We start from the raw sequence: 24,521 nt of genomic DNA, 5'->3' as shown, positions 1-24,521 counted from the left end.
AACTGGCCCTTTGTTCCGCTACTTCCATATAACGAAAATGAGTACCACATTTCTGGCAGTGGTGTGTATCTGGTGAGCTGTGTCACAGAGGCAGAAATGTTTAAGTGCGCTGCTCATCAGTATGCATTTGGAATGCCTGCGAGTGATCTGGCAGATGTAAATATTATTTAGAATGAATATACTTTGTGCTATGTTTCATCTTGTTGGCTTGTGAATAATTCGTCTTTACACCCTCGCAATTAGTCATTGCAGGCCTACCATCAGTTTCGTCCCTCTCTCTGGAGCAGGGACAAAGCACTGATTGATTCAACTTAATCAGTGCCCATCCCTTGCTTCTGATGTGACTGAGGTACTTCTGTTTAACTTCTAGGACCCTGTAAGCAGAAAGTGTGTGGCTGGCAAAAACGTGCCCGGAGGGCAAACAATATTCCAAGGTTTTACTTTCTATAGTTAACTAATTTCTTTGTATAAATTTTTGTTCATGGGCACTGTTCTCAAAAGATGACGATTATCTTGTTTTAAATGTTGCAAAACGGCATGGCTTATTCCTTATGTGTAATTTCCGAAATTATGCTTTAACATATAATCATGCAGTACACCCCTATCCACCCCCGGCCAATCCTATCAGCCCCACTGCAATCCATGCCAATCCACCCCATTCAATCAAACCCACTAAGACCAAGCCAATCCAACCCAAACCATTCCAATCCAACCCACTCCAGTCCAAACCACTCATCCCAATCCACTCTAATCCACCACACTCCAATCCTCCCAACCCACCCCAGTCAAATCTGCCCCATGTCCCTCACTCTTGCCCCACTCCAATCCAAAACAATATGCTTCACTCCAGTCCAAAATAATCCGCCTTTCACTGATCTGCCCACGCCAATCCAAAACAATCTGCCCCACTCCAATCCAAAACAATCAGTCCCACTCCAATTTACCCCACTCAAATCTAAAACAATCTGTCCCACTCCAATGTGCTCCACTCCAATCTAAAACAATCCACCCCACTCAAATCGGCCCCACTCCAATCTGCCCACTCCAATCCAAAACTATCTTCCCCAGTCCAATCTACCACGCTCAAATTCAAGTCAATCTCCCCCACTCCAATCCCAAAAATTCTATCCCACTCTAATCCTAAACAATTTACCTCACTCCAATCTGCCCACGCCAATCTAAAACACTCTGCCCCACTCTAATAAAAACAATCTGCCCAGTCCAATGTAAAATAATCTAACCCAGTCCAAGCTGCCTCACTCCTATCTCCCCCACTCCAATCCAAAAGAACCTACCCCACTCCAATCCAAAACAAACTGCCCCACTTCAATCTGCCCCACGCCAATCCAAAACAATCTGTCCACTGTAATCTAAAACAGTTGTCCTCACTCCAATCTAAAATAATCTACCCAGTTCGATCTGCCCCACGCCAATCTGTTCCACTCCAATCAAACACAATCTGTCCCAGTCCAATTCAAAACAATGTACCCACTCCAGTCCTAAGGAATCTGCCCCACTCCAAAAAAACAATCTGAACAACCCCACTTCAAAACATTATGCTCTACTGAAGTCCAAAACACTCTCACTGCCTCACTTCAATCCAAAGAAATCTGCCACATGCCAGTCCAAACCAATCTGCCCCACTCTAGTCCAAAACAATCTGCCCCACTCCAATCTGACCCACTCAAATGTGTCCCAGTCCAATCTGAAACAATCCACCCCATTCCAATCTGCCCCACTCCAATCCCAAACAATCTACTCAACTCCAATCCACTCCACTCCAATCTGACTCACTTGAATCCAAAACAATGTACCACACTCCAATCTGTCCCACTCCAAACCTCCCCACTCCAATCTGCTCCACTCAATCCACCCCTCTCCAATCCACCCCACTCCAGTCCACTCCTCTTTAATCCAATCTACCTCATGCCAATCCTGTTAGCCCTACTGCACCCCAAACCACTCTAATCCAATCCAGTCCACCTGTATCTACTCCACTCCAGTCCAAACAAATCTGCAACACTCAAATCTGTCTCACTCCAACCCAGAACAGACTGCCCCACTCCAGTCCAAAACAATCTGCCCACTCCAATCTGCCCCAATCCAAAACAATCTACCCTACTCCAATCTAAAACAATCTACCTTGCTCCAATCTGCCCAATGATAATCTAAAACACTCTGCCTCACTCTAATAAAAACAAGCTGCCCCACTCCAATCTAAAATATTCTACCTCATTTCAAGCTGCCCCACTCCAAGTAACCCCACTCCAAACCAAAACAATCTGCCCCACTCTAATCTAAAACAATCTGCCCCACTCCAATCCAAAACAATCTGCCCCACGTAAATCCAAAGAAATATGCCACACACCAATCCAAAAAATCTGCTGTTCTCCGATCCGACTCCCTCAAATGTGTCCCAGTGCAATCCAAAACAATCTGGTCTACTCCAATCCACTCCACTTCAATCTGACACACTAGAATCCCAAACAATGTGCCACACTCTAATCTGACCCACTCTAAACTGCGTCACTCCAGTCCACCCCTCTCTTATCCAGTCCACCCCACACCAATCCTATCTGCCCCACTGCACCCCAATCCACTCCACTCCAATCCAGTCTGCCAATATCTGCTCCACTTCAATCCAAGACAACCTGCCACACTCCAATCTGCCCCACTACAACCCAAAGCAGTCTTCCCCACTCCAATCTGCCCACTCCAATACAAAACAATCTGCCCCTCTACAATCCAAAACAATCTGTCCCACTCTAATCTGCCCCACTCCAATCCACCCCACTCCGGTCTAAATCATTCTGCCCACTCCAATACAAAAATCTGCCCTACCTTAATCCAAAAAATCTGCCCCACTTCAATTCAAAACAATGTGCCCCGCTCCAATCTGCCCCACTCCAATCCAAAATAATATACCCCACTCCAATGTGCCCCACTCCAATCCAAAACAATCTGCCTACTCCAATCCTTCCCACTCCAGTCCAAAATAATCTCCCTACTCCAATCTGCCCCACTCCAATCCCAAAAATATTTCCTGCTTCAATCCAAAACAATCTGCCTCACTCTGATCTGCTCTACTCCTATCCAAAACTATCTGCTGCACTCTAATCTGCCCACTGCAGTCCAAAACAATCTGTCCCACTCCAATCCAAGACAATCTACCCCATTCCAACCCACTCCAATCTGCCACACTCAAATCCAATCCACCAAACCCAATCCAATCTGTCCCACTACATCCAGTAGCATAACAAAACTTGAGGGCTCTTCTGTGTAAGGTACATGGAGGGCCGCTCTCCTACTCCCCCAGACCTAGTCATGAGCTCTCAGGCCAGGGACCTGTGCTCATGCACAGTACTGGCTGTGCTGACAGGGCCCACTGGAACTCAGCGACCTGCCTGAACTGTGGGGGCTGTGAGGGCTAATGTTACACCACTAACTACATCCCAATTCCTCCCATTCCTGTCCACCACAATCAACCACAATCCACCCCACTCCTATCCAATCCACCCCACCACACACCAATCCAATTCAATCCACCTCAATCCAGCCCAATCCAATCTACCCCCACTCTAATCCAATCCACCCAACACCAATCCAATACACTCACCCCACTTCACCCCTCTCCACCCTACTGCAATACCATCCACCACAATCTACCCCACTCCAATAAAATCCACCCACTTCAGTCCAATCCACCGCTTTCCAATCCAATCCACCCCATACCAATCCAACCCACCCCACCCCACTCCACTCCAATACACCGTGCTCTATCCCAATCCACCCCACTCCATTCCAATCCACCCCATTCCAATTCAACCCACCCAGTTCCAATCCAACTCCCCCACTCCAGTTCAACCCATCCCACCCACTCAAGTCCATTACAATCCCATCCACCCCAACCAGTCCAATCCACCGCAACCCAATTCACCCACTCAATCCACCCACCCAACTCCAATCCATCCCACTCCAATCCAATTCACTTTACTCTACCCCACTCCAGTCCAATCCAGTCCACCTTTATCCACTCCACTTCAATCCACACCTTCCCATGCCAAACTACCTTAATCCAACCCAATGCAGACCAATCAACCCCACACCAATCCAATTCACCCAACTCCAATCCACACCACTGCACTCCACTCCAGCCCACCACAATCCACCCACTCAAATCCAGTCCACCCAAATCAGGTCCTCCCCTCTCCTATACAATCCACCCACAATCCAATCCACTACACCCCACGTCACTCCAGTCCAACCCACCACTTCATTCCATCCGACTGCAGTCCACCCCACCCCACTCCAGCCAGACCACCCCACTCCAATCTAATCCACCCATCTAATCCACCCCACTCAATCCAATTCACCCAGTTCCAATCCATTACACCTAACTCCACTCTATGTCAATCCAATCCACCCCAATCTAACCCAGCCCAATCCAATCCACCCCACCCAACCTTCTCCAACCCCCCTTCAATCAAATCCACCACACACCATTTCAATCCACCCTACTCCCACTCAATTCACCCCATCTAATCCTTCAAATCTAGTCTACCCAATTAGATGGCACCCCTCTCCACTCCAATCTAGCCCACTCCACGCCAGTCCAATCCAAACTTCTCCAATCCACCCCAGTCTACCTTACTCCAATCCACCCACCCCAGTTCAGGCCACTCCACTCCACTCCAATCCAATCCAATCCACCCCACCCCACTCCAGTCCACCCCACTCCAGTCCAATCCACCACACTCAATCCACACCACTCTAGTCCAATTCACCCCACTACAGTCCAATCCAATAAATCTAATCCACCTCACTCCAATCCAATCAATCCAATCCACCTACTTCAATCTACCCCACTCCAGCTCATTCTAACCCACTTCACTCCACTCCACCCCACTTTAGTTCACCCACTCCAAAACACTCCACTCCACCCCGCCCAGTCCAACCTAATACACCCCACCCTGTCCTATCACTCCAATTCAATCCACCCACCGTGATCTAATCTAATTCACCCCACTCCAACCCACCCAATCCATTTCTTCTCACCCCTTTACAATTTACCCACTCCATTTCAAAACAGTGCACTCAATCCATCCCCCTCTACCCCAATCCAGCCCCCCCACTCTACTCTAATCTAATCCAATCCAGACTACTATCTCAATCACTCCAACCCACACCACCATATTCTACCCCACACTACTTCACTCTACACCATTCTACTTCCAATGACTATCGATGTAGGTGAGGCACCTAGAGACTCTCTGGGTGCCTGGTGGATGCCAGCAGCAAAGGCCAGCCTATGTTACTGTTGCAAACAGTCCGCTGGGAATTATAGGGAAAATGCCTCTTTCAGCTTAGAGTACATTTCAATGTCCTCAGTACATGGAAGCTGGTCCAGTCCTTTAGAGCTCCTCACAGGTCACAGACAACAAGTCCAGCCGTCTTCTGTTCTTCTCCAGGCCTATAAAGTGTTCTGTCAAGGTGATTTAGGGTGCACATTTATGCCTGGCACCAGCTAGTTAGTGGGTGTACTTCATGAGCACACTCTAGCCAATGGGGAAAAACCTACTGTGGGCAACCCTATCCATTTTTTCAGTAGTTTCTGTTTGCCTAACTGCAAACAGGTCCAAAATGCCTTATGTCAGGGCATTTTCAAGATGATGAAAGTATTCGGGGACCCTAAATGTAGGCTACAAGGTTTGTGGGTATGTAGCGCAGTGCACTATGGAAATCACCTGTGTCCTCCCACATCTAGCAATAAAGGCCGGTTTGACAAAGACACTGTACTCACCAAAGGCCAAGTGTCCGTCAGCAAACAGCCAGGGGATACACTAGGATTATTCTGGTAAACGTTCTCTTCCTTTCAAGTGAGACAAAGTGTTACATGTTGTAGGAAAGTAGCCTCTTTCTAGCACCCCACTTTTACCTGTTTGTGAGTGTGTCTCAGTGTGTTTATACTGTGTCACTGGGTTCCTGCTAGCCAGGACCCCAGTGCTCATAGTTTATGGCCTAAGGTGTATACCTGTGTAGTGCCTACCTGTGTCACTGAGGCTCTGTTAACCAGAACCTCAGTGCTTATGCTCTCTCTGCTTTTAAATTTGTCACTGTAGGCCAGTGACTTCATTTACCAATTTCAATTGGCATACTGGACTCCCCTTATAAGTCCCTATTATATGGTACCTAGGTACCCAGGGCATTTGGGTTCCGGGAGATCCATATGGGCTGCAGCATTTCTTTTGCCACCCATAGGGACCTCAGACAAACCCTTGCACAGGCCTGCCATTGCAGGCTGCATGAAATAACGCACGTTATTTCACAGCCATTTTCACTGCACTTAAGTAACTTATAAGTCACCTATATGTCTAACCTTCACTTGCTGAAGGTTAGGTGCAAAGTTACTACATGTGAGGACACCCTTGCACTAGCAAAGTTGCCCCCACATAGTTCAGGGCCATTTCCCCAGACTTTGTGAGTGCGGGGACACCATTACATGTGTGCACTACATATAGGTCAATACCTATATGTAGCTTCACAATGGTAACTCCGACTATGGCCATGTAACATGTCTAAGATCATGGAAATGTCCCCATTCCAAATCTGGTATTGGGGAGCCAATTCCATGCATCCTGGGGGGCTCTGCCATGGACCCCCAGTACTGCCAAACTAGCTCTCTGAGGCTTGATCTGCAGCTACAGCTTCTTCCACCTCACAGACAGAGTTCTGCCCTCCTGGGGTCTGGGCAGCTGAAGGGCACAAATGATGCCCTCTCCTTGCATAAGTCAGTCTACACTGGTTCAGGGACCCCTTCTCCCCTGTACTGGAGCAAAACTGGACAAAGGAAAGAGGAGTGACCACTCCCCTGTCCATCACCACCCTAGGGGTGGAGCCCAGAGCTCCTCCAGTGTGTCCCAGACTTCAGCCTTCTTGCTTTGCCAGGTGTGGGGGCACTCTGGGGGCCTCTGAGTGGCCAGTGCCAGCAGGTGACACCAGTGACCCCTCCTAATAGGTCCATACCTGATAAGGTAGCCAATCCCCCTCTCAGGGCTAATTAGGGTATCTCCTGTGAGTTCTCTTCAGATTCTGCTTGCAAGTTTCCTTCAGGAATCCTCTTCAACAACTTCAGACTCTTCTGACCTCTGATCAACCGCAGCCTGCTCCAAAAAATTCTGTAACTGCAACAAAGTGTCTATAAGAGACACTTTTCTTCAGCAACCTCAGGTCCAAGTCAGCAACTGCAACAGTTTCCACAGTGTGCATGCTCTGGGGACTCCCTGTCTTCATCCTGCACCAGAAGGACCAAAGAAATCTCCCGTGGAGTGATGGAGTCACTCCCCTGCTCCAAGCAGGCACCTTCCAAGGCAATGACCAGTACCCTGGGACTCCTCTCATAGCAACAAGCGTGCTCCTAAGGACACAGAGGGTGGAAATCATCGACATAGACTGTCCTAAGGTCCAATTGATGCAATTTAAGGAGGTAAGACCTTGCCTTCCCTGAGAGCGACGGTACCCCTGTGCTCTGCATCTTCCCCACCTCCTGAGGCCTCTGTGCACTATTTGCAAAATTCCTTTGTGCACAGCCTGGCCCATGTCCCCAGCACGCCATCCTGCGCTGCTCAACTCGCTGAGTTGTTCTTCGGTGGCGTGGGACCTTCTTTTGTTGTACTGCATCAACTGTGTTTTGCACCTCCTTTGAACCCGGATGCTGTGGCTTCTGGGGGTGCTGGCTGGCATCCTGAGAACTCTCTAAAGTGCTGAGAGCCCCCTCTTCCTCCTCAAACAGGGTTGAGGCCTCCAGGTCCCTCCTGGGTTCATCCAGCACCATTTTGATGCAAAATGAACTTTTATCGTAGCCAAGGCTCGTTGGAACCTTCCCACACGAAATCTCATCTGCAATGATCTTCACGCCGTGGGACATCTTTTACATCATGCAGGAACTGGCTGGCATCTTCCTGGGGTGCATTTCTGCAGTCTTTGACTAACCAGGGACTTTTCTTTTGCACCCTCTTCTGTGGTGGCGGGGGCTCCTGTCCTTCCTGGAACTTCTTTCGATTTCTGGACTTGGTCCCCTTCCTTTACAGATCTTCAGGTCCAATAATCCAGCAGTTGTTCTTTGCAGACTTGGTTGGCTGCTGCAAAATCCCAAAAACGAAGTGTAGTGTGTCCTAAGGAAACTTGCAGTACTTTACTCCTGCTTTTCTGTGCTCTGGGGTGGGGTAATGCACTTACTTTTACTGTATTCTTACTCTCCCAGTGATTCTGCACACACTACACTTGTCTAGGGGGTGATTTGTGATTCGCATTCCACTTTCTTGTTATATGGTTTGTGTTGCCCCTAGACCTATTTTCTCCCATTGCATCCTGTAGGATTTCCTATTGTTTGCATTGTTCTCTGACTATTTGCTTGTCTAATTTTGGTGTCTAGTGCATATATTGTGTATAATACTTACCTCCAGAAGGAGTATTGTCTCTAAGATATTTTTGGTACTGTGTCACCCAAATAAATACCTTTATTTTTGGTAACACTGAGTATTATCTTTACTTGTGTATAAGTACTGTGTAACTATAAGCGGTATTGCATGAACTTTGCATGGCTCCTAGTTCAGCCTAAGCTGCTCTGCTATAGCTACCTCTATCAGCCTAAGCTGCTAGAACACTACAACTTCACTCATAAGGGATAACTGGACTTGGTATAAGGTGTAAGTGCCCAAGGTACTCACTACAAACCAAGCCAGCCTCCTACACATGTGACTCAGGAGCCCTGTCAAAAGGAATTCATCATTGTGCTGTTAATAGAATGCCTGCAGCCCCACCCTGCATATTCTATTGAGCACAAAAGAGTCATCTCTACCCATTCCCATTTAGGTCAGCTTGTTGTAGGTCCACCTCTTTTAAACCTCTTCAGTGTTGCGTACAGGCTGGGATTTGCTGGAGAGTCAACGCACGTTCACCAGGCACTACTGAACCCAGCAGCTGCAGGCAGGGTAATGGTAACCTTCTAAAAGTTAAATTTCCACATTTATAATGAAAATCTGACTTTACCATTAGAATGAATTTTTTTTAAATATAAAAATAAGTCTCTGAATGTAGTCTGTAGCTGGGACAGTTCAAAATTAAAGGTCAAACTATAGAATCTATATTTTGAATTTGTGTATGTGCTTGTTAGAGCCAGAGCAGTGGCATCATTTTGGGACGTGTCACTGAGGGAACATAATTTTTTCACATGTTCCAATCTCATTTAAAGGGGGAGCACAGGTACTTTATTGTTGATTACCGAGAACAGATTTTTAAAACCAGCAAAATATCATGCAACACAAAAATGAATAAATAAAATATGGGCTGACGATACAGAAAAGACATGTTTCCCACAATTTATCGTTGAACCATGTTGGCACGACTTCCTTTACAGTGTTACAATTATGTGAAATGTGAGCGGGTCTAAAGTTGCGCCTTTTTTGACCTGGAACCACCAGAGGTTTATTCTGGCTAATGGCACATATAAAATGTAAAAGCCTGTCACCAGATGTCCTTGTTGTCAGGAATAAAACCATTCGCGGTCCAGGTCCAGCCCGAAACTCAGCTGCGCGTCTCTGTGGCGCTTTCTGCACACCACTTGTCATCCCCTCTTGCTCCAAAGGTGGCCATCGGCGTTGTCTGCACTGTGGCAAAGCTCATAGAGCTGCAGGTTCAGGACATTGGTGGACAAGATGCACTTAGTGCTATTCCATGAAGGCACTGCAATTTCCATGTCTTTAGAGGCAGCAGCTATCTTGGGGTGTGGCAGGCCTATAAAGCCCAGCCACACCCAAGCACGTTGCTCACTATTTTGAAGACTTCAATGCAGTCAGATTTCGTGGCCTTGATGAATCCAATTTTGGAGGAAGTCAGTATTTTCAAAGGTAAAGCGCCCCTTAGCACAACGAGCAAAGCGTTTTCAGTTCCAGGAGTTCAGCGGCCTTGGCGCAATGATCAAAGGCGTTTCAGAGCACAGGGGTAAAGCGCTCTTTGCACAGCAATTCAAGCGTTTCAGTTCACAGATTTAAAGCGCTTTAAGCACAGCAATTCAAGCGCTTTAGTTCACAGATGCAAAGCACTCTTGGCACAGCAATTCAAGCACTTCAGTTTACAGAGATAAAGCGCTTCAGTTCACAGATGCAAAGCGCTCTTGGCACAGCAATTCAAGCGCTTCAGTTCACAGAGGTAAAGCGCTCTTGGCACGACAATTCAAGCGCTTCAGTTCTCAGATATAAAGCGCTCTTGGCACGGCAATTCAAACGCTTCAGTTCACAGATATAAAGCGCTCTTGGCACGGCAATTCAAGTGCTTCAGTACACAGGTTTAAAGCGCTCTTGGCACGACAATCAAAGCGCTTCAATTCACAGAAGTAAAAGGTTCTTGGCACAACAATTAAAGTGATTCAGGCCACTTGAGTAAAAGTGTCCCTTTAGCATACTGAGTGTAGCGTTTTAAGGCAAGACGCGTAAAAGCGCTTGCTGGTATTATTAAGTAAAGCACTTCAAGTTCAATGAGTAACACCTTTTGGGCCTTCATTGTTGTGAATGTGAAAGTATTTCTGGAGATAAGCAAATCATAGTTTTCCTTGTTCTTTGAAAAGCTAAAGATGTGAAAAGCATATTTAATTGTTTGAGATTTTCTAAGTCATGATCAAAGGTTTATGTTGTGAATGCATAGTTGTTACAGGATTGATATTCTGAGTATAATCATAGTCCAAAGCTCTTGCCATCTCTTGATTCTGAGGTCGTAGTTTACTCTTGTTCTATGTTTTAAAGAAGGGGCTTTGCCCTCATTTCAAAAGGGGTCTACATCTGATATCTCAGAGACACATTTAGTCAAGAGTCTATTGATGAGTTACATTTCTATGAATGAGTAAATGCATATTTGTTCTAACTTTTACTTTTCAGATCTCTCTACCTGCTGCTCCCTACACTAATTCCCTTCCCCTCCAACTGGCTTTATCGTAACTCTGTGCTATAACAGCTTTCTGAGTTGGTGACTCCGGAAGGTGGGCCTTTTGTTCAGCGGCGTGCAGATCCCGAGGAAAGGACACTGTGACACTTGTCCTTCATTCTAGGCTACTTGCATGTTCATAGGCTGCTCCATAGTCATCTCTAGATACTAGGAGCCTTCCATTAACATGAGAACACACCCTCAGGTAATGTAAAATAAAACCTGTAAAATACATGTTAAATAACTTTATAGTATTACACCCCTAACAAACAGAAGTAATTCTTGTTAACCGTGGCTCCAAACAAACTCTGTACTGTTTCCCTGAGCAAACGGAGACTTCATAATTTTCATCAATTTCTCTCCTCTTCAGTGAAATTCTTAGGTGTCACCAGTGATAATACTCTATCACCATCAACACACATACTAAAATTATCCGAAACGCCTTCTACACTCACTAAAGAAATGAAAACACCACTTTCTATCTAATAAGCTCGAGTTGCTGCACACGAACTGGTTACCTCTTAACAATTTAATTAGCGTATCACAATTATCGGGCCACAATAAAAGCCGTTTTCCACACCACTGCTTGTCTCGTTTTCACTAAAAGAAGGTTTAACAATATATCTCTGGTGCAATAAGAGCTGCGTGACTTTAGCTCCAATCCAGAATAAAATTTTAAATCTGATGTCTTAATTCTCTTATTTAAGAAAATGGTTATATACACATTTACTACGATATCTTGCAAACTAACGTCTTCTTGGGTTGTATTATGTTTGTCTTTTTCATCCCCGTCAAAGTCACTCCTCTTAGTTTTATTATGTTCTACAATATCCCCAACAACTAAATCAAGCAGCTCGTTGGAGGGTTTTCGCGTTATATGCAAAATGCACCAAGTCTTATATGGTGCTGTGTTGCTTCACTCTTCAGAATAACAGGACTATGCACTTCGGGATAATTAAGGGCACAATGTGAAACAATCACTCTCAAACACCTTAGTAAGTAGAATAATCGAGTTTATTTAAGGGGCAAGTTCTCATATAGCAAAACTGACCACACTAATATATCATGAAAAATAACATGAGAATAACTGTGAGAATATAAACACTCTGTGATAGCATGAAAAATAACATGAGAATAACTGTGAGAATATAAACACTCTGTGATATCATGAAAAATAACACAAAAATGACTGCAAGAATAAGTGCATATTACACACCCACACACAATACGCTTCAATGCTTATAAGTTGAAAGGCTTCACCGAAAAGAGATTCTGAATCCCTCCGCCGCCCACAAAGCCAGGGAACCCAAATCGACTGGCACAGGGAGTCTCCTTCGGGACAATCAGTCCTCCTGGCGTTGCGTGCAACCCAGAAGAGAGTTCCTAAACCAGTCCATCCAGGCTCCTGACCTTTATAGTATTTACTAACGCCCAGGAGTCTTTTCTAGAAAAAGACCCCCTCCTTTACAAATTGTGCAATCGGCGGTACCTTGTTCACCCTTCGAGACGTCTCCTCAGAACGGGCCAGGTTCCCAGGAGAGGGCTCCAAGGTGAAGCTTGCATTCCTCCTTGAGTACAGGCGCATCCCCCTGTTGTCCTAACTGATAGCTCGTGGAATGCAAATAGCGCCCTTCTTATCAGGCAGATGGAGTGAAGTTGAGCAGAAAAACACCCCACCCTGCAGCTTGCCGAAGCTTGTGGAAAAACACAGAACAGTGCTTCACGCACAGAACCGGACTCGACAAAATGGAGTCGTGAACCAATGTAAAATGGAAGCAGAGGCCAATGGTCCATACCCTGCACCACTGTTCACCTTACACGTAGTTCATGTAGCAATACAGGTGCATCAGCACTGCAGAAACAAATCAATAAATCTAGACATTCACAAGTGAAGGTCTCAGTTTGGATGGAGGGAACATACTGCATCTTTTTTCACAGAGTAAATGATGAAGAAGACCCCACTGAGTACTTGTATCTGCACAGTTAAACGTCTATGCTAAACCTGGACTTTGTTACACTTTTTTCTTATCTTCAACTTCTGTGATCTGTTTTAGTTACTATTGTCAGAACGTAAGTCTATTCTCTTGTTAGTTTCAAAAAGCGCTTACTCATCCATCCCCTGAGGTCTCCCAAACCAGAGTGTATATTGCACGTTCCTCCCTGGACTCAGGTATATCAATCAGTCCAGTGTTGCAAGAACAGAGTTGTAATGTGGAGTGTCATACAGTACAGGGGAGGACAGTGCTGTAAGCTCTATTGTGATAAATTGCAATTGAGTTGAGTAGATTGTAGTAGCGATTGTACAGTGTAGTGAAATGTTATACAGTGTAGTGGTATGGTGTCTCATATAGTGGAGTCAAGTATTGCAGACTGGAGCAGCGAGTTGTACAGTGGAATTGGGTGTCAAACAGTGGAGTGGGGTGTTGCAGACTGTCGTAGAGTAGAGTGTATTAGAGTGGAGTAGGGTGAAGTCGAGTGTCATAGAGTGGAATATCGTCAAGTGAAGTGTTGTAGAGTGCACTGGAGGAGAGTGTCATAGACAGGAGTGCCATGTGGTGTGTCGTCAAGTCTCATACAGTATAGTACAGTGGCATTGAGTGGATGGACATGGAGTGAATTAGACTGGTATAGAGTGTAGTACAGTGTGGAGTAGAGTCACAAACAGTAGAGTTCAGTGTAAGTGGAGTGGCATGGAGGGGAATATAGTACAGTGGTGTAGAGTGGGTAAAGTGTAGTCGCATAGGGCATAGTGGAGTGGAGTACACTGGAGTAGGGTAGAGTAGAGTAAAGTATCATAAAGTGGAATAGCATGTTGTAGGCTATAGTGGGATGGAGTGCAGTAGATTGGAGTGGCACAGCATAAAGTCGAGTAGAGTGTCATAAACTGGAGTACCATATTGTACAGTAGAGGGAAGCAGCGTGTTGTAAGGTATGGGAAAGTGATGTAGGCTACAGTAGAGTGGCATACAGTTTAGTTGATTTTTGTAGAGTGGAGTGTTGTACAGTACAGTACAGTGTTGTAGAGTGTGTTACAGTGTATTGACTTTCAATGTTATAGAGTTCAATGGCAATGAGTGGCGTAGTGTGGAGTGGAGTACAGTGGAGCAGTGGAATAGAGTAAAGTCAGTGTCAGAGTAAAGTAGAGTAAAGTGGGATGCAGTGTGTACAAAGAGTTGCGTACAGTGTTGTATAGTGGACTAGAGTAATGTAGAGTAGAGGAGAGTGTTGTACAGTGGCACACAGTATAGTACAATCTTGTAGAGTGGAGTGAAAGGTTTAACCAGGAGTACAGTGTCAGATAGAGGCATACTGTGTAGAAGAGTGCTGAAGAGTGAAACTGCATAGAGTGCATTGATATGTGAAACAGTGGAGTTGCGTAGAGTTGATTGTTGTGTAGTAGCATAGAGTGAGTTAAAGTCTCGTACAGTGGAGTAGGATTGCATACAGTAGCACAGAGTGAGGTAAAGTCTCATACGGTGGAGTAGGATTGAGTGGAGTAGTGTAATGTAGTATGGAGGCAAGTACAAATAGAGTGTACTGGTGCATGGTAGGGTAGAGTGTCATGAAGTGGAGAGGCATAGATACTAAACTGTTATAATTTGGAGTGAGGTTTCGTACAGTAGAAAGGAGTACTGTGTCATATAGAATAGGGTTGTAAAGTGAAAAAGAGTGCTGTATATTGGAGTGCATAGGTATAGAACATAGTAAAGAGTTCAATAGTGGAGCGTACGGGTGATAGAGTGGAGTAGAATGTCGTAGAATGCCATGAAGTGTGGGAGACTTTTATAGAGTGGAGTTATAGAGAGTCTTATACAATGGAGCAGTGTAGAATGGAGTAGCATACACTGTGGTGGAGTAGAGTACATTACCGTAAAGTAGAAAGTAGAGTAGCATACAGTGGAATAGTGTACAGTTCAATACTGTACAATGTTGTGGAGAAGAGTGGAGAGACAAAGAGTGGAATAGCGTAGAGTGGAATGGTGTGCAGTGGAGTGGCATAGAGTGGAGTAGGGTGCAGTAGAATAGAGTATAGTAGGGTGGCATACATTGAAGTGGCATACAAAAGAGTTGAGGAAACATAAATTGGAGTTGTGTCTCATACAGTAGAGTGGAGTCTTGTGTCGTACGGTGTCGGAAACTGTCATAGACTTCAATAGAGTGTTGTACAATAGAGTGTATAGGCAGAGTTGAGTACAATTCGGGACACTGGAGTGTACGAGAGAAAGTGGAGTGAAGTCTAGTAGAGTGGCATAGAGTGTAGTAGAGTTTTGTATAGTGGAGTTATATAGACTGGAGGAGAGTACACTGGAGTGGCATATAGAGGAGTAATGTACAGTAGAGTGGCATGAAGTAGAATACCCTAGAGTGGAATAGCGTAGGCTGGAGTGGTGTACAGTGGAGTGGTGTGGAGTGTAATAGTGTCTAGTGTAGTAGCATAAATTGGAGTGTCATAAAGTGTAGTAGTGTATAGTGTAGTAGTGTACACTAGAGTGGGGTACAGTGAAATGGTTTAGATTGGAGTGGTGTATTGTGGGATGGATAGAGTGTAATAGCATACAGTGGAGAGGTGTATAGTGGAGTGGGGTAGAGTGAAACACCATATGGTAGAAGGACAAAGATTGAAGTTGAGTACAGTGTAATAGCAAAAAATTGAGTGATCTACATGGAATAGCGTAGAGTGGAGTACAATGGCCTGGTATAGAGTAGAATAGAGTACAGTGGTATACCAAGAGTAGACTAGCGTAGAGAGGAGTAGCATTTAGTGGAGTGGTGTAGACTGGAGTTGTGTACAGTAGAGTTGGGTAGAGTGAAAAAGCATATAGTAGAGTAGTGAGAGTGGAGTGGTGTCCGATGGACTAGCGCAGAATGGAGTGGCATAGAATGGAGTGGCATAGAGTGGAGTGGCATAGAATGGAGTGGCATAGAGTGGAGTGGTGTACAATGGAGTGGTGTAGATTGGAGTTGCTTATAGTGGAATGGCATACAGTGGAATAGCATAGAGTGGGGTGATGTACTGTATAGTGGTATAGACTGAAATAGCATATAGTGGAGTAGCATACAGTACAGTGAAGTACACTAAAGTGGTGTAGACGGGAGTGGCATACAAAGGAATTCAGTACAGTGTAATAGCAGACAGTGGAGTGGCATCCAATGGAATAGCGTAGAATGGAGTAGGGTAGGTTGGAGTGGCATACACTGGAGTGGCTTACGCTGGAGTGGCTTACAGCGGAGTAGCATACAGTGGAGTGGCATGCAGTGGAATACCATAAAGTAGAGTAGTATACAGTGGAATGGCACAGAGTGGAGTAGCATATACTGGAGTAGCATTTGGTGGAGTGGCATACAGTGAAGTAGAGTACAGTGAAGAGGCCTAGAGTGGAGTTTAATACATTTAAATGGTGTAGAGTGGACTGGTGTAGAATGGAGTTGTGTACAGTGTGATCGTGTAGAGTGGAGTGGCATGGCATAGAGCGGAGTGTTGTACAATGAAGAGGCATAGAGTGTAATAATGTACAGTACAGTAGCATACAGGGTAGTGGAGTATACTGGAGTAATGTAGACTGGAATGCTGGAGTGGAGAGTAACAGTAGAGGGAAGTGCCATAGCTGGAGTCACACAGAGTAGAGTAGCATACTGTAGAGTGGCATAGAGTGGAATAGCATACAGTGGAGTGTTGTAGAATGGAGTGGCATACAGTGGAATAGAGTAGAGTGGAGTGGTGTAGAGTAGAATGACGTAGAGTGGAGTAGTGTATATTGGAGGAGTGTCCAGTGGAATGGCGTGCATTCGAATGACATAGACTGGAGTGGCAGACAGTAGCGTTACATACAGTGTAATAGTATTGAGTGGAGTGGAGTAGCATAGAGTGAAGTCTCGTTCAGTGGAGAGGTGTGGAGTAGAGTGGCATAGAGTGGAATGGCATATAGTGGAGAGACTACAGTGGCGTGCATAAGGATATATGTGAAATTTAACAACAATGTAGAATAATGTTACCCAAAACAGCGAATTGCTCTACCTTGCGTAACTCCAGATTTATCTATAAACGCAGGGCCCCACATGGTGGCCTTGCATTCCTTTGTAAATCTGCCTTAAGTATTGCTTTGCCTATGCAACAGCATGAGTGACATAAGGGTACCACAATTTAAAAATACAGCTAGGCCTTAGGTACATTTTGGACCATATTATGCAGTGATAATCTTGCAATATACTGTGATACGTGGCGATAACAAGTCAATATCAATAATTGGGCAATTGCTGCTTTTTGAGAATGAAAAGGCAGCCATGTTGTTTTTATTACACTTTGACTTTGTTCAGTGCTAGGGCCTTAGATATAGGTAAGTAATAGGTCCCTATTGTCACTTTATTAAAGTGCGAATAGTTAGGAAAATTTATACATTTAACAAAATACTTTTAAATAAGTTTACGGCCATGTACCACAGTAGCTTTATAAAATTTAGTGAAAATCTACGTAAGTACTGTGGTGACAGAAGTCACTAAGTTTAAATGTCTTATAACTTATAAGATGCTGTATCAGCCATGTCATGTAAGCAAATATTACAACAAAACTGGTATGATTGGAGAAGTAACTTAAAAATCCATGTCATGCATACAAAGTCAATACACATACAACTATTCATACGGGCAAAATCCTACAAAGTGTACCATGTAAATTTACTGCTTCTAGCAGAGGTTTCTAAGCAAGCCGCAGCTTAGTCCTCATTATATAAATTCATATCACAAGAAAAAACATGCATTATTGAGAAGTGGCGTAAGCCACAGTATCATGCATTCTCAGTCAATACACACAATGAACTTTATAAAAACATCGGCAATGAACAATCTACTTACTACAATACAAAGAGAAGAGACAAGCATCCTTGAGTGCCGTCAGCGTGTAAGTTGGGCGCCATGACAGCCTTAATATCTCTACATCTTTTACCACTTAGTAACAATAAAAGATGGGTATGGTATGTCACATCATCAACATAAAGAAAGGACCCTTGTCTATATCACAGGCTTCAAGATATAAACGTGGCAGCCTTTTATAAGGCAGAATCATACCGATTGTACCACATTAGTTAATTAGAAAAATTACTATATATGTCATCTAGAATGTATTGCAAGTAGAATACATGCACACAACCACAAAACCACAATTGAACATGACCACTCTTGGGCTAACAGGGTAGGGTTGGCAAGACATCCTCAGAAGACCGTTAAGATTGTTCAGACAGTGGATGGATACACTTTGTTATCTGGACTTGTAGGTTACCAAACCAGTCTGTTCCAGGTGTCTCTTGGGGAAAACCACAGTCATTAATTATTGATCTTAAAACAACTCTCTAGTATCCTGTCTTACATTTGGTGTACAGTGGTTACAGTGCTATAACTCTTATATAAATTGATAAACCTGCTCTATTGAAATGCAAATTATTGTCATACCAAATGCTTTAATGTGGGTGATCAATGGGGGCTCCAAGATTTCCTCTGTATGAAGAAAGCCAACATGAAGTGGGCACTATTGCTTCATTAATTTCTATCCACTACATGGAGAATTCAGATGTACTTCTAAAATCTTAAGATTATTCCCTTTCACCACAGTCATATTCTTGTGCATAAAAGATTGAGAGGAATGCTGCATGCTCTCCATTTCAGAAGAAGAAAAACAGACATAGACGGCATGATTTAGATCTTGGCAGATGTAATACTCTGTCACAAACATGACGAATATCCTGTCCGCTGAATTAAGATCTCCATTCGATGTAATGGGATCGTAATATGGTGGAAAGGATAATTGTCACATTTGTGACAGAGTATTCCTCTCCAACGAGATCTAAATCAGGCCCCAAATGAGTATCTTAAATAATAGCCTTGCTAATGCTCCGATTACACATATATTACTCTCCAGAAGGTGCGAGTTTGTTTTTGATATTGAAGAAAACTTTATTTGAACATGTATTAATGTCAGAAAGCTGAAAGATATTTTACAGGTATAGTTATCCCTATCACTTAATATTAGATATCCTGGAGTTACTTAGAAATAGTGTTTTCCCATATTAGACATACCTGTTGTCTATCACATCCTCTGTATGAGGGAAGGTGATAAGAATGGAAAACTGCCTTCTGAACATCATTTGGGAGTAATGAGTCTAGAGTAATGCCCTTTGCCATTTTCCAAAGGTATGTGAATTCTGTCTTCCAAAACATTATGAATCAGTGCACGGTCATTAGCAATATCCGTTTTTCCTGAATGAAAAATGAACTACACCAAGAACATGGAAACATATTCTCTGAAGACTTTTGTTCATCATCATCTATTCTTAAAACTAAAGAAATTACACTTTTATAAAGATTCCTTTGAATATTTTAAGGTTTGTGCTTACTACCAGTATCAATGCATCAAGGCTCCTAGAAGCCATTTTAAACGGAACAATGAAACTAGATTTAGGGAAACCTAATGCTACCTTGAATTTTCAAACGTTTTTCGAGAGTTCATCAATGAGAGCTCACAATACAATGTATGTTATAAAGGAATGACAACCCAATACCACTTGTGAGCTTGCGTAATAGAGTAAACTGAAATCAGTGAACCACAAGAGAGTCATTCATAAAACAAAGCATATTTAGTCTAGATATTTAGGATTTAATTATATATGATTCATAGAATCGAATTAGAAGAATTAAATGCAATCAAGTATTTAACCATACTAAAGCAAATAGACAAATTAATTTAAGTGGATTAAAAAAATCAATCACGGGTAGGAAAATGAATGAAAAACAGACATGAAAAAATAAAGCTACTGCATTCACTTTATGTATATTAAAGAATTACACACATTAGAAGGAGTTCAGAGAACAGCAAACAAATACCATTATGTCCCGTGTTATGTCCAGTGTGTAGCTTGTCCATGTTTTTACAATGATCATGTGTGAGAGAAATGTATGTCAACTCCACGCTCAAAAAACAATCAGAAGAAAATATCCATGAGCTGTAGAATTTATCCTAATAGCAAATAAATCATCGAAGAGTAGTGGAACTGTGTCAACCTTTAGGTCTCCATAGTGTTAAGTATGTGAGACCATCCTCAGGACTAATTGCATTTGTGAAATCTTAATCAGTTTAATGTGTTTTAATGTTGTTTCTATGTTTAGGACAATGCACGTCCTAGAGCATTTGTTTGAAGCAAAACTAAAGATAGTTTTGAATTCTCCTTTGTCAGTAAAGATTATGAGAATGCATTGGAAGTGTCCACAAAAGAAAAATAATTTAGGAAGCTGTTTTCTTTTAGATGAGCAAGCCGAAAGAGCCTTTCCTGCCTCAAAGCAGTCTTTTACTTCAGCTCATATTCCAAGCCACACAAATAATCTGAAAATGTATCAAAGCCGATTCCTATGAATGTGTAGTTGGAGCAGTGTTCTTAGTATAAAACGTTTTTGTTTATCTGATAGAAAGACTCCATACCAAAAACAACTATTCACTTGTATTAAGGCAGTTCTCATTCACTGAACATGCCTGCACTGAAGTGGCATCTGCTGTTTGAAACCAGAGTACCTTTTGGAAACTGGTCCTGCCATCATAACTTTGGGATGTTACCTAGACCTAGCTGAGAAACTGTGTCAATCCAGATGGGTATATTTGGTCTTCTCAATGCAATTTCGATTTAGCTAATAATTGTGATATAAGTAATACATTTTCTGATTTCTTATCCATACAATAACCAAAAGAATAGCAAAGAGAACACCAAAATATCAATCTACTTTTAAAAAAATGGATTCGATCATTCTCTCTTCTCTCATATCAGAAATGCTTACAGGGGATTTGCACCAAACAATCTGATGACCTAAGGAATAAAACATATATTATACAATACGATAAATTATACCTTAAACTTCAAACTGTGTTCAATCCTAACAAGGAGCCAAAAGTAAAAGGGCTGTCTTGCTTTTATGATCTGCAGCTGGTCGCTGAGGAAGCCTGAACCCCCCCTCCACCCATCCCCACCCCGCCCGTTGTTACATCTCGGTCATTGTGGTGGCCTGAAGTATGGTCTATTCTGGAACGATGCAGTCAACAATGTGCAGTATGGGCTGTTAATAAAATGATGAATCAAACCGTATGCCTCCTACAACTCTTACCTATGCTTCAGCCTTAGCACAGTATTGTCACCAATTATATTATTGTTTTTCTGCCGTCAGACAATTGTACACTGATCATGATGACAGTTAATACATTTTCCAAGATTGCATATTTCCCCCCACTTAAGAAATATCCAGCAGCTAAGAAATAATGGCACTGTCTTTTCTTACTGACATTTTACATTTACAGGGATTACCCCATACAATCTGTTTAGATACAGGGTCTCAGTATACCACTCACTTTTAGAAGGCTGTCTGACGGTTCTTATGAATATCTCAATCTTTTTATCACACACAGACCATTGGGCAGGCAGACAGTACGATCGGTCCTTGGAATAACACTCTGCTGTTTTAGTAATGCTTGACAGGAAAGAAGTTATTTATCTTTTGCTGGATTTACCTACGAAATTATCACACCCAGTGACAATAAGGTATCTCCATTTCATCTTTTGAATGCAAGGTCTCCATCCCTAGAACTTTGCTGAGGAATCTGTTTCTAGAAAAACAGTTCCGGCCACCACTCATTTTGTACATTAGTTACATAACCTTCACTCTCAGATTAGTGACCGCTTACAGCATGCAAAGAACCTAAAGCCTAATGTAACAATCTTTGAAGCCACATTAATAAGTGGTGAACAATACCAAATTACAATTTCTAAATCACAATTTGAACTACACAAAGCACATCATTTCCAAATAGTGATTCACTAGGATTCACATTCTCAATTTAACAATTCCCAATCTGTGATTTGGTATCAACCGCAATTTATGTGTTGCAAATTCCGAACGGCCAGCTGAGAGTGACTGATAGCATCACAGCAAGAACCTAAGACAATGATCCACATTGCCATCCAGAGGAGGTCAAAGGAACAGATCCGAATCTGATTTTATTTGTGTGAATTCTTGAAATGTCAAGCCAGAAGGCAGAACTAAAGGGGAGAGGAAGAACAAAGAAAGCAAAAGGTTAGTGGCTAGGAATTGGCGATTTTGGTGGCGGAGAGTGTGCGGCAAATAATGATCAATTGTTTGGAAAATAGTCACTGGCTGTGCCTAAAGCCATAGAGACGAGGGTAGCAGGGGATACAGGGGAGGATAGTTGATGTCAGAGTCACTACCCAGGCCACTGAAGAGTTTAATAAGATGTAATACAATCTGTGCTTCAGATCTAAGGAGAAGCTAGCCAGTAGAAGGTGTGAAGAATGCTCCTGAGTACGTGCCCACCCCATCTACTGAGTCACCACCCACTTCCCTATTGAGGAGGCCATAGAGACATACTGACGCCTGAGTCTGTGGCTGCAGTCATTCACCTTGACCCATCAGCTCCTCCACAACCGCCACCAGGGTAGTACCATGCACTGGGATTTATTATGCATTACCACTGTATGACAGACATTCATTCCATTTATTACTTAACTGAGTGGAATATATTATGTGACCTGAAGTGCTGTACAAGTGCTCAGCAAGTAGGCCTTTGCCATGGACACATAACGGTCCCTGGATGCATGCTTCCTTTGAATGTTTTCATTGTAGAACATCAAAAGGAATATTCTGTGGAAAATTCATTAGGTAATATTTCTTAAATTTTAAATACCACATCAATTTAACTAAAAAACATTCTCTTTACCAACAGATGGTGTGCAAACAGAAGAAGCTAGAGCGGAGGAGGAGAAGAAGTATGACAGAGATACTCCTGGACCCAGAGCACAGCCACCAACCATCCCCAAACTTCAACAAATCACAAAATAGTCACAGGTATTCATCTCCTCCACCTACTGCACCAATAAGCCAACCTCAAGAACTGCACAATGATTAAGGCTGAGAAACCACCAAAATGTACTATCAGACCACAGGCAGTGTAGCTTATGAGATGGATGGGGTACTTCTTCAAATGGGGATGTCAGGGTTCTGAAAAATGACATGCACAGCTTATATTTCCAAGAATGACCAACAATGCAGGCATAGGGTAGAAAGCAGGGTCGACGGCTCCATAATAGTGGAGGAGCATCGCCTCCCTGCTTATTACCATTTCATTTCAGTGAAAAATGAAATGATAATAAAAGAATGTTATTATCATTTTATTCATCACTGTCTGACTGGAGCCTTGGAATCTAGGATGAGGCAGGGCCTGGCCATAGCAAGAGGAGGAGTGGTGGGCACTGTAAGAGCGAATGTCGGTTTGGTCAGCCATCTTAGGACAGCCAAACTGACATGCATATTTACATTTCTCCAACCCAGTTGTGTTACACAGCTGGGTGGAGACATGGCACAGGCTCCCTGTGCCTAAGGAGTGTCAAACCAGCCCACTCAGTCCAATCCCAGCGGTGCTCTCATGCCTGGTATAGCATGAGAGCAGAGACTGGATAGGGAGCCTGTACTTGTGTTTCAGTGACTGCTGGGAGGTGTGGAGCACCGAGACCTCCAGCAGCTGGAATGGGAGAGGCAGGTAAGTTATTTCTTATTTTTTATTAACATTCCCCTAACAACCAAACCCCGCCCCACCTCACCACTTAAGATTGACAGCAGCCACCACTGGTAGAAAGGTGACCACTTCAGGACTCTACATACAGCAAGGCTTCAAAGCCGTGATCAACTGTATTAAATCCCTGGCAGAAGCAGTGTCTGCACTGTGTGGGGCACTTCATGATGACAGCAACACACAAAAAGGTATGCTTCATGACCTGGTGGGTATACTTAAGGGATGTCGGAGGTCAGTGGATAAGCCTGTCCTGCCACTGGAGTTCTAACACACAAAGCTGCCAACATGCAAAGTTAGATGGCACACTGCTGCCAGGATGTGGCCAAGGCTTGGTCCTCATGACGTCGACCCTGGAAGCTCAGAAGACACAGTCTTTGAACACATCATGAGCACTCCCAAAATACCATACAGCAAGGTCAATTAAGAGGTATTTTGCATTGCAGACAACCTGCATGTTAAGTAGGTACTGTTTTTTAAATTGTGGCAGATTCCGCAGTCATAGTGGACATCTCTGCACAAAAAACATAGGGGCATTTTTACAAGAAAGTGTTGAATCGTCACAGGGGCACCACTCTTCTTGTGTCGCCCCTGTCCCTGCCCCACCTAACGACATCCATGGTTGGCAGGGAGGCTGTTAGCACAACAGCGTAAAAAAAGTTCACGCTGTTGTGGCGCTTTGCTGCACTAGCGTCAAAAATGTTTATTCTAGTGCAGCAAAACACAAGGAGGCCCATTGATTACATTGGTGCATCATTTTAACGCCTGCTCTGCATTGCAACACTTTGTAAATACGAAGTGGAGGAAAAGCCACCATAGCGCCGCCTTAGCATTAAAAAAATGATGTTATGGCAGCCCTAAGGCGGTGCAAGGGGCTTGTAAATAGGCTCCCAAGTGCAGCTTTCTCTGCACTCGTAAACTCACTATTAAAATGCAC

This window comes from Pleurodeles waltl, chromosome 12 (genome assembly GCF_031143425.1).
Source record: "Pleurodeles waltl isolate 20211129_DDA chromosome 12, aPleWal1.hap1.20221129, whole genome shotgun sequence".
NCBI classification, from domain to species: domain Eukaryota; kingdom Metazoa; phylum Chordata; class Amphibia; order Caudata; family Salamandridae; genus Pleurodeles; species Pleurodeles waltl.
Note: the sequence above shows the minus strand (reverse complement) of the source record.